Here is an 11,571-nt window from a genome sequence, read left to right as displayed (position 1 = left end):
AACATTTTTGGCAATACATTCATCTTTATAGCTGCAATTCGGCCCAACAAGGAAAGCTTCAAATTTGACCATATTTCTAAGTCTTTTTTCACTTCTGTCCAACATTTCTCATAATTATCTTTAAATAAGTTTAAGTTCTTAGCAGTCATGTTAACCCCCAAATATTTAACTTTCTTCACTAATGTTAAACCTGTCTCCTTCTGAAACCTCTCTTTCTCAATCGGTGTTAAATTTTTCTCAAGGACTTTGGTTTTTGACTTATTCAACTTAAATCCTGCCAGCTGACCAAATTCTTGAATCAGTTCTAATACTCTTTTCGTACTAGATTCTGGCTCCTGTAACGTTAAAACTAGGTCATCTGCAAAAGCCTTCAGTTTGTATTGTTTAGCTCCGACCTGAATACCTTTAATCAGACGGTCCCTTCTAATCATATGTAATAAAACCTCCAGGACTGAAATAAAAAGCAATGGGGAGATTGGGCAACCTTGTCGTGTACCTTTCTCTATCTTAAATTCCTCTGTCACCACGTTGTTAACAATTAGTTTAGCCTTTTGTTCTGAGTAAATTGCACTTATACCATTTTCAAACCCTTGGCCCACCCCCATCCCCTGAAGATTTTTCTTCATAAAACGCCAAGAAATGTTGTCAAAGGCTTTCTCCGCATCTATAAAAATTAAAACTGCTTTTGTATTTATGTTCACTTGCAGCTTCTCCAAAATGTTAATTATATTCCTCGTATTGTCAGACAAGTGTCTACCTGGGAGAAAGCCAGCTTGGTCCTTATGAATCTCTTCCACTAATACTTTTTTTAACCTGTTAGCCAAAATATCAGCAAATATTTTGTAATCCACATTAAGCAGGGATATGGGGCGGTAGTTCTTAATTTGCGTTTTTTCAGACTCAGTTTTCGGTATAAGTGTAATATAGGCTTCCTGCCACGACTCCGGTGCCTTTTTCCCCTCTAAGATCTCATTGCAGACCTCCTTTAGTGGCCGAATTAACCAGTCTTTCAAAGATCTATAGTATTTGGAGGTTAAACCATCTGGCCCTGGAGATTTACCCAATTGCATATTCTGAATGGCACCTTCCACCTCCTGTTCTGTAATTTTATAGCTCAACATTGTCTTATTTTCTTGAGAGATTTTTTGTAGCCCATTTTTTCTCAAAAATTGGTCTAGATCGGTCTCTTTCTGTGGCCCTTGTGTGTATAGTTGTTTAAAATATCTCTGGAAACACTTTCTAATTTCCAATGGATTCTGTATGTTCTTTCCATCTACCTCCAGATTTGTGATGGTATTTAATTTCTGTCTTTTCTTCATCTGCCAAGCTAGCAGTTTCCCACATTTGTTAGCCGATTCGAATGTCTTTTGTCTCATCTGCTTAATTTTCCATTCCACTTCCTGGTTTATCATTTTCATATATTGTACTTGACATAACTTAATTTCTCTCAGAATCTCTTGCGATTTTGGTTTCGCTCTTAGTTTCTTCTCTCCTTCTTTTATTTTTTCCAAAATTTTGTCTTTTTTCTCATTTTGGGCTCTCTTCTTTATTGCATTCTGTTGAATCAGAAACCCTCTCATGACCGCTTTGCTTGCGTCCCAGATTGTCCTTTTTTCAACCGTAGTATTCAAATTTATCTCAAAATAGTCTCTCAATGTTTTTTGGGCCTTCTTAATCACCTCTTGATCTCTAAACAAGGTGTCATTCATCCTCCATCTGAAGGAACCGATTGGTGTTAATTTCATCTCCATCTTCACTGCATTATGGTCGGAGCAAGTTTTTGGGCAAATTTCCACTTTTCGAGTCTTAGGTGCCAGTCCTCTAGTTATCCATATTTGGTCAATTCTTGTCCAGGTCATATTGGCTTCAGAAAAGAATGTTCCCTCTCTTCCAAGGGGGTTCTTGGTTCTCCAAATATCAATCAAATCCATATTGTCAGTCAATTCAAAAAAGGTTTTTGGTAGTCTGCCATCTTTAGTTACCACCTGTCTCTGTGACTTATCCATGTTTGTAGATACCACTCCATTCATATCTCCCATCATAATGATGTTATAGTCCATATAGTCCAACAATGTCTCATGCAATTTCTTAAAAAATTCAGACTTCCCCTCATTTGGTGCATACACTCCTACGATCAAATATTTTTCTCCTTGTGATTGAATCTCAATTGCAACAAATCTTCCTTGTTCATCTTTAAAAACAAATTTCGGTGATAGGCTCTCTTTGGCATAAATAACAACTCCTCTCTTTTTAACTTTGTCCGATGAAATAAATTCTTGGCCCAATCTTTTATTAATCAGAACTTTCCTATGGAGCCTAATCACATGGGTTTCCTGTAAGCAAATTAAGTCCAATTGTTCCTTTTTCAATAAATGAAATACTTTCCTCCTCTTCTCCGGGGAGTTAAAACCGTGAATATTCCAGCTTAATAGTTGCAGAGACATGATGTGTTTATTCTATTTTCCTCCAACTGCTCCCAAAAGCTCGTCTAGTTCTTGCGGTGGTATCTTTTTTTTCGATTTGTCAGGTCCCAAAGGTGGTAGTGCTATGTCTAAAACTCCTGGTCTCAAGGCTCTTAGCTCTTCTGTCGCTTCTTTTTGTAGGTCTTCTTCGTAGTCTCTCAGAAATTTTTCCTTGTCTTCCACTGATCTAATTTTGAACTTTTTCCCTTTAAATGTAAAAGATAGTCCCTGGGGGAATTCCCATCTAAAGGCAATGCAATTCCTTCTCAGTAAGGCCACCAAGTCTCCGTAGTTGGTTCTCAAGTCCAAAAGATATTTCGGTATATCCTTAAAAATCTCGACTCTGGAATCGTTGATCTCTAAGGTCTTCTGAAAGTGTGCACTCAATATTTTATCCCTCTCTTCCTTCGTACGGAGGGTCACCAAACAGTCTCTCACCCTGTATTTCCTCCCCCCTCTTCCAAGTCTAAAGGCGCTCACTATCTTAAAATCTTTTTCCGGCTCCAAATTCCAAAATTTCCCAAATTCCTGTGTAAGATAGTCACTCAGATTGTCCTTTTCAAGTTCCGGCACAGCTCTGATCCTCAGGTTTGTCTGTTTCTCCTTCAATTCGATCATAGACAATAAAGCCTGATGGTCCCCAATCTGTTTGCGCATAGGTTTGATTTCTTCCTCCACAGCCACAACTTTTTCTTTTGCTTCCTCAGCTATTTTTCTAGTAGACGCAGATTCCTCCAACAGTTTTTCAATAGCCTTTGTGTTTGAATTAATACTGGCTGTGTTCCCTTCAATTTTGGTTGATTGGTCTGAAACCTGTTTGCTTAGGCCTTCCAATTTCTCAAAAATTTTATTCAGTACAGATGTAAATTCCCCTTCTGAGGCCATTCCTTTTGTCTCAGCTTGCCCCGAATCTTCCTCCTGAGTCACAGGGAGGCCGAGTACGGATGCTCTACGTTGCTGGGAGACTGTACTAGACTGTTGTGCTCTGCCCTTGGATCTTGTTGCTCTTTGATCAGTCATCCCCTTTTATCTTCAGTCAAGGTCAGTCCCACGGTCAAGCCTTACTGTGGAAATTCCCTAATGTCAGCAATGGAAAATTCCCCCAGCTGGATGCACACTTCAATAGTCCTCTAGGGGGACACTGTATCAGCCATAGAATTCACAGTAACAAAGTCTTTTCTAACTTTCCGTGTCCCCTTCAATAAAAACATGCAACAATTTCCAGTCCAAAGAAGACTCTCAAAATGTATCTCCTTGCAGGGTTAAACCTTAAAGATTACAATGTCCATAGGCAGTGCGAGTTCCAATGTAACAATTCTCATAAGCCTGGCAGTCCGTTCCCAGGGAATCCAAAAGAAATTTTTTTTTTAATTTTCCCAGAAAAAATAAAGTCACTTTCCTTGCTTCCCCCCCTCTCCTAGTCTGGGGGGGGGGGAGTTCTTTAACTTTAATGCTTGGATTTAAAACTTTAGCAGCTCCGCTTTCAAAGTACTAGCATAAAACGTCTTTGCTTTGATCTATTACAAAACGGAAAGGCGGACTTCCTGTTTACACCTTTCTGCTTCAGTGCCAAATTGACGCTTTTATTTTTTCCTTCAAGTCCAATCTTTTAGATTCACCTACTCACGGGTAGTCGTTTAGCAGCCAAATTTTCACAGGAAAAAGGTCAGCACTCTCCGGCAACAGCTACGCGGCTTCACCCCACAGAAGAAGCAGTCGACTCACATCACCGCGCCGCTCCCGTTGCGCTCCGGAACCCCTTACGGGGCTCCCTCGCTAAATCGGGGGGCGCTGAGGGTGCCCGCCGAGTCCCACGCTCGCAGGCTCCTTCTGCCTGCGATTTCCAGCCGGGTCGCCGGGTCTCCGCTTCGCCGCAGCGGACAGACCCACTTTCTGCAGGGCTTCTCCCTCCTACTCAGAAGGAGACCGCCATTGCCGTTGGCGCCGCATCTGGAAGTCCGCTCCCTAGAGAAACTTTGGGTGCTTCCATTTATTGAGCATTCATCCTGACTTGCTCAAGGTTAGATGATCAATGTGGAGGCCACATATGTTTTACGACATCATGAATCTCCAATAAAAGAGGCAGCAAGACATTACAATATAGAAATTTTCCATTTTCTTGAAGTTTATTGCTCTACTATTTAGGAAATATGCTATTTAGGAAATATACTATTTAGGAAATAACAAATATTTGTTGTTTAGTCGTGTCCGACTCTTCGTGACCCCATGGACCAGAGCACACCAGGCACTCCTGTCTTCCACTGCCTCCTGCAGTTTGGTCAGACTCATGTTTGTAGCTTCGAGAACACTGTCCAACCTTCTAACCTCTGTAGTCCCCTTCTCCTTGTGCCCTCAATCTTTCCCAACATCAGGGTCTTTTCCAGGGAGTCTTCTCTTCTCATGAGGTGGCCAAAGTACTGGAGCCTCAGCTTCACGATCTGTCCTTCCAGTGAGCACTCAGGGCTGATTTCCTTAAGAATGGAAGCGTTTGATCTTCTTGCAGTCCATGGGACTCTCAAGAGTCTCCTCCAGCACCATAATTCAAAAGCATCAATTCTTCGGCGATCAGCCTTCTTTATAGTCCAGCTCTCACTTCCATACATCACTACAGAGAAAACCATGGCTTTAACTATATGGACCTTTGTTGGCAAGGTGATGTCTCTGCTTTTTAAGATGCTGTCTAGGTTTGCCATCGCCTTTCTCCCAAGGAGCAGGCATCTTTTAATTTCATGACTGCTGTCACCATCTGCAGTGATCATGGAGCCCAAGAAAGTAAAATCTCTCACTGCCTCCATTTCTTCCCCTTCTATTTGCCAGGAGGTTATGGGACCAGTGGCCATGATCTTCGTTTTTTTTGATGTTGAGCTTCAGACCATATTTTGTGCTCTCCTCTTTCACCCTCATTAAAAGGTTCTTTAATTCCTCCTCACTTTCTGCCACCAAGGTTGTGTCATCTGCATATCTGAGGTTGTTGATATTTCTTCCGGCGATCTTAATTCCGGCTTGGGATTCATCCAGCCCAGCCTTTCGCATGATGAATTCTGCATATAAGTTAAATAAGCAGGGAGACAATATACAGCCTTGCCGTACTCCTTTCCCAATTTTGAACCAATCAGTTGTTCTATATCCAGTTCTAACTGTAGCTTCTTGTCCCACATAGAGATTTCTCAGGAGACAGATGAGGTGGTCAGGCACTCCCATTTCTTTAAGAACTTGCCATAGTTTGCTGTGGTCGACACAGTCAAAGGCTTTTGCATAGTCAATGAAGCAGCAGTAGATGTCTTTCTGGAACTCTCTAGCTTTCTCCATAATCCAGCGCATGTTTGCAATTTGGTCTCTGGTTCCTCTGCCCCTTTGAAATCCAGCTTGCACTTCTGGGAGTTCTCGGTCCACATACTGCTTAAGCCTGCCTTGTAGAATTTTAAGCATAACCTTGCTAGCATGTGAAATGAGTGCAATTGTGCGGTAGCTGGAGCATTCTTTGGCACTGCCATTCTTTGGGATTGAGATGTAGACTGATCTTCTCCAATCCTCTGGCCACTGCTGAGTTTTCCAAATTTGCTGGCATATTGAGTGTAGCACCTTAACAGCATCATCCTTTAAAATTTTAAATAGTTCAGCTGGAATATCATCACTTCCACTGGCCTTGCTATTAGCAGTGCTTTCTAAGGCCCATTTGACTTCACTCTCCAGGATGTCTGGCTCAAGGTCAGCAAACCACACTACCTGGGGTGTACGAGACATCCATATCTTTCTGGTATAGTTCCTCTGTGTATTCTTGCCACCTTTTCTTGATGTCTTCTGCTTCTGTTAGGTCCTTTCCACTTTTGTCTTTTATTATGGTAATCTTTGTACGAAATGTTCCTTTCATATCTCCAATTTTCTTGAACAGATCTCAGGTTTTCCCCATTCTATTGTTTTCCTCTGTTTCTTTGCATTGCTCGTTTAAGAAGGCCTTCTTGTCTCTCCTTGCTATTCTTTGGAAATCTGCATTCAATTTCCTGTATCCTTCACTATCTCCCTCGCGTTTTGCTTGCCTTCTCTCCCCCGCTATTTGTAAGGCCTCGTTGGACAGCCACTTTGCTTTCTTGCATTTCCTTTTCATTGGAATGCTTTTAGTTGCTGCCTCCTGTATAATGTTACGATCCTCCATCCATAGTTCTTCAGGCACTCTGTCCACCAAATCTAAATCCTTAAACCTGTTCCTCACTTCCACTGTGTATTCATAAGGGATTTGACTTAGATTGTATCTTACCGGCCCAGTGGTTTTTCCTACTTTCTTCAGTTTAAGCTTGAATTTTGCTATAAGAAGCTGATGATCTGAGCCACAGTCAGCTCCAGGTCTTGTTTTTGCTGACTGTATTGAGCTTCTCCATCTTTGGCTGCAGAGAATATAATCAATCTGATTTCGATGCTGCCCATCTGGTGATGTCCATGTGCAGAGTCGTTTCTTGTGTTGTTGGAAAAGCGTGTTTGTGATGACCAGCTTGTTCTCTTGGCAGAACTCTATTATCCTTTGCCCTGCTTCGTTTTGAACTCCAAGGCCAAACTTGCCAGTTGTTCCTTTTATCTCTTGACTCCCTACTTTAGCATTCCAATCCCCTATAATGAGAAGAACATCCTTCTTTGGTGTCATTTCTATAAGGTGTTGTAAGTCTTCATAGAACTGGTCAATTTCAGTTTCTTCAGCACCAGTGGTTGGTGCATAAACTTGGATTACTGTTAATTATGCCCATTTTCTCTATATAGAGGGCATGTCATTTTGTGGCTTCCTTTGCTGCTGCTCCCTTTTATTCCAAGAGGCAATGAGCTTGGCAAGGACCCCATCATTTCACAAAGTGTTTGACCCATCTGATCATTCAGTTGTTGCTGTCTCCAGGAAGCTGTGCTGCTGATACTATGCCACAGAATATTTACAAAAAAGGAAAGCTTAAAAAAAGGAACAAGTAAGGGAATGCATGGGTATCTGCTGTGGCCAAAAGGGGAACAAAGAAGTATCCAGTGAATGAAGATAATTTTATTGTATTAGTCCAATAATACAACATGAACGATGGGGGTGGAGATGCTCCTTCAGGTATACTGGACCGAGGCCATTTAGGGCTTTAAAGGTCAGCACCAACACTTTGAATTGTGCTTGGAAACATACTGGGAGCCAATGTAGGTCTTTCAGGACCAGTGTTATGCGGTTTCGGTGGCCACTCCCAGTCACTAGTCTGGCTGCCTCATTCTGGATTGGTTGTAGTTTCCGGGTCACCTTTAAAGGTAGCCCCACATAGAGCGCATTGCTAGTCCAAGCGGGAGATAAGCAGAGCATGCACCACTCTGGCGAGGCAGTCCATGGGCAGGTAGGGTCTCAGCCTGCGTACCAGATGGAGCTGGTAGACAGACACAGAATTGACCTGTGCCTCCATGGACAGCTGTGAGTCCAAAATGACTCCCATGCTGCGCACCTGGTCCTTCAGGGGCACAGTTACACCATTCAGGACCAGGGAATCCTCCACACCTGCCCGCCTCCTGTCCCCCAAAAACAGTACTTCTGTCTTGTCAGGATTCAGCCTCAATCTGTTAGCCGCCATCTATCCTCCAACTGCCTCCAGACACTCACACAAGGACACAAGGACTTTGTTTTCTACACTGAGGCCCACCATAAAAAAGGAGGGACGTCGACAGGAGAGTCTCCTTACCTGAAAAGGTTTCTACCATCAGACAGAATGATGCCTCACATGTCATATCATTCGGTACGCATGGCTCGCCAGGACTTTTTATGATGCATCTTCTGCATATCACAGCATCTGTTGTAAGAGACAGTATTTCATTGGTGGAAGGACCAATTGATATTCATTGCCCTAACCCACCAAAATCCTATCAGCACACATAGCTGTCAGAAGAGACCCCAGAACAGAAATGGTATAATCTTTTTTCCCTTGGACAGTCGGACAAAATTTGCATTTCTGTGTATATATTTAGAGATGGAAATTGTACGCAAATTTGTAGCACGCTCCTGTGGCCTGAGACTAGCAACACCTTCCGCCCAGACAGCTGGACCTTCTTTCTTGAAGATGGCACACTCTGAATCAAAGCAATCGTCAGTCGGGTTTTCTGTGGATTGACGTTTGTTTGGATTCAGCCGAAAGTAGCGAGTTTTCCTGAAGAAAGTGGTGGGGGGAAATGGAAAACCCCTTGGCCCTTGCCTCAAAAGCACAGGGTGAGCTGCAGTGTGCATGAGCCCTAAATCTCTCCAACTATACACATGCAACAAGAGGTGGGTGATTTGATTCACTTCTACAAACATAGGGAACTGCCTTGTCTATTTTGCCCCGTTATCAGGATACGCCACGATCTTCTCACTGAAACGTTCAACTGGAGATGGTAGGTAAGGGATTAACTTGGGGCTTTCTTCACGGAAGGCAAGAGCTCTAACACTGAAATATCACAACCCCACTAAAGGAGGCATATATTCCACTCTTGCCCCAAAGTACATCCCCCCGGGTTGCTCATAGATTCAACCTATGTAGAAGAGTGGCTTATTCTTGCTTCACCTATTCAGGGACAGGAAGTGGGGACCATACTTACCTCCAGTCCTGAGGCAAAGCAGAACACAGAATGTAAGTAGCCAGACCTGAAGCAGACGTGGCCTTTGATTACCAAGAAACAAGCTCTGCTCCATTGGAATGCCTTTTGTATGGAGAGACAGCTTTCAAAGGCTAGCAGCTGAGAAACCACACGTTTCCAGGGCAGGCAGGAACACGCTGCTTGATTTCAGGAGCCGGGTTCAAGACATCCATTATATAAGTCTGGGAGGAACCCTCTTGGCTTCCTGCTTCATCCTGGTGACCTTGAAAGGTCCAAGGAGCCTCTGGCAATATGCTTGGGCCACTCAGATGGGCAGCAGAAAGTGAAGGCGATGGTTGTCTTGGGCCCTTTCAGGCATAAAGTGCTGATTGTTAGGACAAATCCAAATGGGCTGAGGAATCAGCTGCATGCTGTACAGAATGTCACGGACCTCAGCGGATGCCTGATGCTATCTTATGAGGGTTTTCTGTTCTGCTCCAGGTTTCAATTGTAATAGTACGATGTGCCGAGCAGGAACGATGTGCCGAATGGAATGAATGATGTGCACAGCCATGTGTTTCTGTTCTCCATGAGTGATAAATAAGTGGTCCTTTGATATTGCACGTATCTTCAACTTTACTCAAAGATGTGGGACATGGAGAGACAGCAGGCTTGCAAGACAGACTCTCATTTCTGGCAATCCCATGAACAGATATTCTGGCCACCTCCATATTTCTTGGAGCCATACCGCATCCAATAGGAGCTGATGCTTTTAATTGGGGAGAGGTGGAAGGTTGCCTGGTTAGTCAGTTGACTGAGGCCCTTTTTTTTTTTTTGGAATCTGAGTGCAAAGACTTGGAGAAACAGATGAATATGGTACGGTTACGTTAATGTTTCCAGATGCTGACTGGGCTCATGTGATTTGTGTATGGGATTCTATTTGAACACTGCCATATACGATGCAAGAGTGTTGTGCAGAATGGAGGATCTGCATTGTTTGTTTTGCCCTGTCGTATTCTTGCCTGTGTCTTCCGGAAGCTGGAGGGGCCCAGAGAGGGAAAGGAAATGCAGCTGAGCACAGAGGTCTGTTGCAAAGCATGAGTGGCCCATATAATTAAGATTTCCTCAATTTTGAGAAAAGGAAAATATGAGGTACAGTGATTTCTTTTGTGATCAAGATACAGTAATTACACAGGAGCTAAAATAGAAAACAGACCGCAACTTCATTTTTAAATGTTATTGAAAGAAATAATTGATGCGTAAGGTACAACAAATAATACAAACTATTATTTTCGCCTCATTACTGCATGCAAAACTAGCAGGGATTTTAACTATTATTATTGAACGCTATCGTGGTTGGCCACCTAGAACTCCCACCAGTCTAAACTACTTAAAACTTTGCTACGTTCCAGTCACATGGCAATGTTCAGGAAGGAGATCAGAGAACATTCAAGCTCTCCAACCAAGGAGAGGTTGGGAAGAACAGGGTTCCATGAGCTCCAGGAAGAGAGGAATTGTCATCATCCCTAGCACAGGTTATTGTAGTTGATAACATCTTCTGTGATTTGCCAAGTTCAAGGAGGGATGGGGAGTGATAAAGAGACCCACAAATCCTACAGACAGTGCAAATCACTGCTTGGTACATGTCCATCAACTCTCCAAGAAACGACCCATTCCACCCCAATACCTAAGTCAATTGTGCACTTTTGCAAGAGGAACTTACTTTTCCAAATATCAGGCAATGAAGGAGTGCATAAATGAGTGAGCACAAATGAGTGGTCCTCCTCTCGGGAGCAGGAAGGAGAAACACAGTTGTGAACTGGATGAGTGTTTGATGGGAGGGTTTCCTGTGCTCGTGGAGGCTTCCCAATGCATTCAGGGTGCTGGAAAATCATCAGTCTAAGATATATGGCAGCCCTCCGCAAATACCACCATCAGCTCAAGGGCAAGTTTTGCTACCACTGTTCCCAAGTGCAGTGACGACTCTTCACTTGCAGGGGAGTAGGTCAAGTGTTGCAGTTGAGAGAACTATGGGCAGAAGCTGAAATCTGTACTCTGACATTTGACTGCTATAGCCAGGACGCCCCTTGTTAGAAAACCCAATTTGCTCTGGATAGGAAAACCTGGTAATAACTAGTGGCAACAGGTCAGCTTCTGAAAAACAACAAGTTGCTTGGCTTGAGGAGCCAGGTTCAACATAGCCATTATATAAAGCCAATAGGAACCTTATTAGCATCTCAGGGCACCTGATCCTGATGGGGTTGGTGGGTACCAGAAGCCTCTGGCAACATGCTGGAGTGTCTGAGGAACAACAATGATGTGGGGAGTGTAGGTACCACTCCGGCAGGAAGATAAATGGCGTTTCCGTGTGCTGCTCTGGTTTTGGTGTTCTGTTGCACCAGAAGCGGCTTAGTCGTGCTGGCCACATGACCCAGAACAACTATGGACAAACCCCGGCTCCCTTGGCCTGTAAAGCAAGAAGTGCGCCGCAACCCCAGATTCGTCTGTGACTGGACTTAACTGTCAGGGATCCTTTACCTTTAACTTTACCTTTACT

Source organism: Podarcis filfolensis, assembly GCF_964270895.1.
Source record: "Podarcis filfolensis genome assembly, contig: HAP1_SCAFFOLD_262, whole genome shotgun sequence".
Lineage (NCBI taxonomy): Eukaryota > Metazoa > Chordata > Lepidosauria > Squamata > Lacertidae > Podarcis > Podarcis filfolensis.
The sequence above is the reverse complement of the archived record's forward strand: the minus strand, read 5'-3'. Positions refer to the sequence as shown.